This window comes from Lithobates pipiens, unplaced genomic scaffold (genome assembly GCF_037356315.1).
Source record: "Lithobates pipiens isolate NorthernLeopardFrog02 unplaced genomic scaffold, aLitPip1_a1.2 Scaffold_30, whole genome shotgun sequence".
Classification (NCBI taxonomy): Eukaryota; Metazoa; Chordata; class Amphibia; order Anura; family Ranidae; genus Lithobates; species Lithobates pipiens.
Genome location: NW_027507791.1, coordinates 147,411,851 through 147,416,850, shown reverse-complemented (window position 1 = coordinate 147,416,850; position 5,000 = coordinate 147,411,851).

The following is a 5,000-nucleotide window of genomic DNA, read 5'->3' as shown; positions in this document are numbered from 1 at the left end:
TCTCTCTCTACCTCTCTCTCTACCTCTCTCTCTCTCTACCTCTCTCTACCTCTCTCTACCTTCTCTACCTCTCTCTACTCTCTCTCTCTCTCTCTCTCTCTACCTCTCTTTCTCTCTCTCTACCTCTCTCTCTCTCTCTACCTCTCTCTCTCTCTACCCCCCTCTCTCTCTCTCTCTCTACCTCTCTCTCTTTCTCTCTACCTCTCTCTCTCTACCTCTCTGTCTCTACCTCTCTCTACCTCTCTACCTCTCTCTACCTCTACCTCTCTCTACCTCTCTCTCTCTCTCTCTACCTCTCTCTCTCTCTCTCTACCTCTCTACCTCTCTCTCTCTACCTCTCTACCTCTCCCCTCTCTACCTCTCTCTCTACCTCCCTCTACCGCTCTCTCTCTCTACCGCTCTCTCTCTCTACCGCTCCCTCTCTCTACCGCTCTCTCTACCTCTCTACTGCTCTCTCTACCTCTCTCTCTCTCTCTACCTCTCTCTCTCTCTCTACCTCTCTATCTCTCTCTACCTCTCTCTCTCTACCTCTCTCTCTCTCTCTCTCTCTACCTCTCTCTCTCTCTACCTCTCTACCTCTCTCTCTCTCTACCTCTCTACCTCTCTCTCTCTCTCTAACGCTCTCTCTCTCTCTCTACCGCTCTCTCTCTCTCTACCGCTCTCTCTCTCTCTACCGCTCTCTCTCCCTCTCTACCGCTCTCTCTACCTCTCTACCGCTCTCTCTACCTTTCTACCGCTCTCTCTACCTCTCTACCGCTCTCTCTACCTCTCTACCTCTCTCTATCCTTTATTATTCTGAAATCTGTTTGTTTGTTTTTTATGTATTTTTTGTTTGCTTTGTTTATACATTTTTCAACTCTATTGTATCATTTATAATGTGATCTGCCCTGCACAAATACACCGTGTTGACAAATGTAAAAGAATACATTTTTTGCAAAGTATATCATTTAACAAATGAGTGAAGTAAATTTATAGGACATTGTGTGCTTGATTTCTTCAATAAATTTTTATATTTTTGATAAATTGAAGTATTTTGTTTTTTACTTTACATTAGAAAATCATTTGTAATCTTTTGGGTACTATATAATGAATTTCTAAATACATGCTGATCATAATTTTAAATTATCACATTATTTAAAGTTCAAAATCATCGTTAACACTATCTGGTTTAAAATTCAGATTATTTTGACAGTCAAAATAAGTTAAAATTATATTATTCACAATTTTTTTTTTTATGGGTGTTATCTTTTATTTTTAATTTAAAAAAATAATTTTTTTTTTCCTCTAACACAAAAAAAAGCGTAACTATGTTTGAATTTGTTTTTCGTACTAATTATTATGTCTTCCGTAGACATGCCAAATTGTTTTTCTAAAATTTGCTGCAACAACAATGCTGGCAGAAAAAAACCAACGGGCAACATTCTATATTTCACCTTCCCAAACGAAGCGAACAAAATTAGAATCTGGCTGGGAAATGCCGGTATGGAGCCAGACATGATTGAGGAATTTATCCCACTGATCCAAAATGACTTGCGTGGAAACCAGTACAGGATGTGTTCTGAACATTTCAGCACAGAATCTTTCATCGGTGAAGGCAATCGAAGAAAACTAAAAAATGACGCTGTGCCGACTATTTTTATTTTGGATGACACAGCTTCATCTACCTCAAACAGATGGCAAACCAAACTGAACAAAATCAAACAAAAATCATTTAGAATACAAGAAACTTCTACGTCAACAACTGAGACGCCCACGATCTGCAAATGTCACCTTCCAAAAGTGCAAAAAAATGATGCAGGCACACAGACTGACACTGTTCACTTTGCTTTTTCTCAAATCAGAAGAAAGTTATATAAAACTAGCTAGTGAAAGAGCGTCAAGTTTGGATCATTCTTATTGCATGTCGGAAGAAGCTTTGCCCATACCTTTAGACGGTTCTACACCGATACATGATGTACGTCCATTAGAACCTGAATCTTCTATTGTATTTTCTCCGTCTACTAGTGTGACACCGTCTTTAGACTCCACTAATAAGAGGGCTCGTTTGATCTCTGACAATGAGAGTCCACAAAACAGACCAAAACGTAGATTAAACTATTACGAGGACCCTAGTTTCCACTTGTCTGATTGTGACATACCTCTAAAAGGTGACCTGAGTTTATGTGACAGTATAGAAGAAATAGAGCCCGATAAGACACTCTTCCTTATCCGTTAAATTTGGTAAAAGAGAAAAAATGTATTATATTTGAAAGCAAACTTGATCAGTTATTGTATAAAATGCGTTGTCCGAATCATGAATGTTTTTCGCGCATTGTAAAAATTGAAAAAAATAAAATTGGAACCATGTTGTTGGTCTTTTCCACATGTTCTGCTAGCCATAGATTAAAGCTGTGGGAAAGCCAACCTAAAATAAAAAGTTATCCTGCTGGTAATATTTTGCTGGCAGGATCTATATGTTTAAGCGGCGGAAGTTACACAAAAATCAGAGAATTATTTGATTTTTGTGGAATCCAAATTTTTGGCAAATCTTCATATAATTTGGCCCAAAGTAATTATATTTTCAAAACTATTGATTACTGTTGGCAAGAAAACCATGTAAATGTAATGAATGAATTGGCAAAAAAAACATTGTGTCTTGTGGGTGATGGCCAGTGCGATAGTCCAGGTTTTTCCGCAAAATACTCAACATACACTTTCATGGATCTCTTTAGCAAAAAAATTGTGGATTATGAGTTGGTGCAGGTATCTCAAACAACTTCATCAGTTGCAATGGAAAAATTTGGTTTTACAAAATGTTTAGATCGGTTAATAGACCAAAAATTTGATATTCAATTTGTTGGAACATATCGACACACCGGTATACGCAAATTATTAACGACGGAAAAGTACCAAAATATTAATCATCAATTCGACATCTGGCATTATGTGAAAAATTTAAAACGTAAAGTTATGCAAATTTCCAAAAAAAAAATGTATCGACCAATTCAGCCGTGGATTCGAGCCATATTGACACATTTCTATTGGTGTAGTAGAGATTGTAATGGAAGCGAGGAATGTTTTAAACTTCTGTGGGAATCTCTACTACATCATGTAGTAAATGTACATGTATGGAAAATTGGAGATACAGAGCACAAATGCCAACATGATGAGATCGATGTGCATTCTCCGACTGTTCCTTGGCTAAGCCAACAGACACCTGCATTTCATGCATTATCCTCGATTGTTTTGGACCCTCAGTTGGCAAAGGACATGAAACATCTCACTTTTTTTTGTCAGACTGGGGTCATCGAAACGTATCACAGCATGATTCTAAAGTATAGGCCCAAAAGAATCCATTTTAAAATGGATTCAATGGATGCAAGAACTAAATTGGCGGCATTATGCCACAATTACAATGTGATACGTAAACCAGCTCTGACAAAAAAAAAGGATGCAAGTGGTGAGGAGATTTTTGTGGAAAGGAAAAACCTGGAATTCCCACGTGGACGGAAAAAATTGATTGTTCGCAATGTATTCGAGAAGATGAACACTGACCATACTTTTGTAATGCTTGCAAACATGATTTCGATCATCGAGGGCACAATACATAGTTCTTGGACATCAAAAAATCTTCTGATGCCCAAAAACATAGCGCCTGTTGAGAGGCCGGAAATAAGTGCGGTGGTGCGTGAGCATATGACACGCTTTCCAACAGGTGAAAAATGAACTTTTAAAGTATGTCATATCTTAAAGATAGAATTTGTTTTATTGTTTGATGTTGACTTGTTATGGTCTGTTGTCTATTCTTTTTTAGCTTAATTTTATTAAAAAATTGGATATAGAGATAAGTTTGTTGCATCTGTTGTTTTAGGTAGTGCATACTCTTATCGTACCCATTGAATTAATAACTTTAATCATGTTATAAATAATAAAAAAAAATTTTTTTTTATAAATTTTAAATTTTTATTTCGATATATACATTGCTAACTAAAATAAACTGATATCATTAAGAATATATTAAAACAAAAACAAAAAAAATGTCAACAGTGAAAACCAAAAAAAGTTATTTAGTGAAACGCCATTTCCGATGCATCGTAGTCTTCGGAGCAAAGAAATCCGACATAATTCCCATTTGGATCTGGAAAGGTCTGACACATTACTTTTACTGCGCTCGATGGGATGACCCTTCGATTCCCCTTCCCTAAAAAACCGTAGATCCATGCAATAAAAGCCCGATACGCAGTTTTGCGTAATCTCCTGAAATAAAACCTTTATTTTATTTAAATCAAACATATAACTTTAATAAAATTTTTAATTTAAAAAAAAAATGATTTTAAACTACGGGTAATCTCATGTAATAATATTAACAAATTCACTGACCTATTGTTGTTGGCATCGACAACAGGACGTTCCTCTAAATACAACATTGTAAACATGAGTCTGACGTGTTCCTCTGTTGCGATTTGAGATGAGAACATATCTGCCTCTGTTATGCATTTCCTTCCCTCTGGTATGCATCCGTCTACCTCGTCTGTTTCCCGGCAACAAACTGATTCCACCTGGGTAGCCATTGGTATACAGCACTGACACTGACACCAGTCAATGTTGACTATTCTGTCATCGGCAGTGTCTTGATTTTCTGATGCTGATGACGCAACACTCGACGAAGTACCGTATATACTCGAGTATAGGCCGACCCGAATATAAGCCGAGGCCCCCAATTTACCCCCAAAAAAACTGGCAAACTTATTGACTCGTGTATAAGCCGAGGGTGAGACATGCCTGTCCATCCCTGTGTGTGTGTCCGTCCATCCCTGTGTGTCCGTCCATCCCTGTGTGTCCGTCCATCCCTGTGTGTCCGTCCATCCATCCCTGTGTGTGTGTGTGTCCATCCATCCATCCATCCCTGTGTGTGTGTGTCTCCATCCATCCATCCATCCATCCCTGTGTGTGTGTGTCTCCATCCATCCATCCATCCCTGTGTGTGTGTGTATCCATCCGTGTGTGTGTGTGTGTGTGTG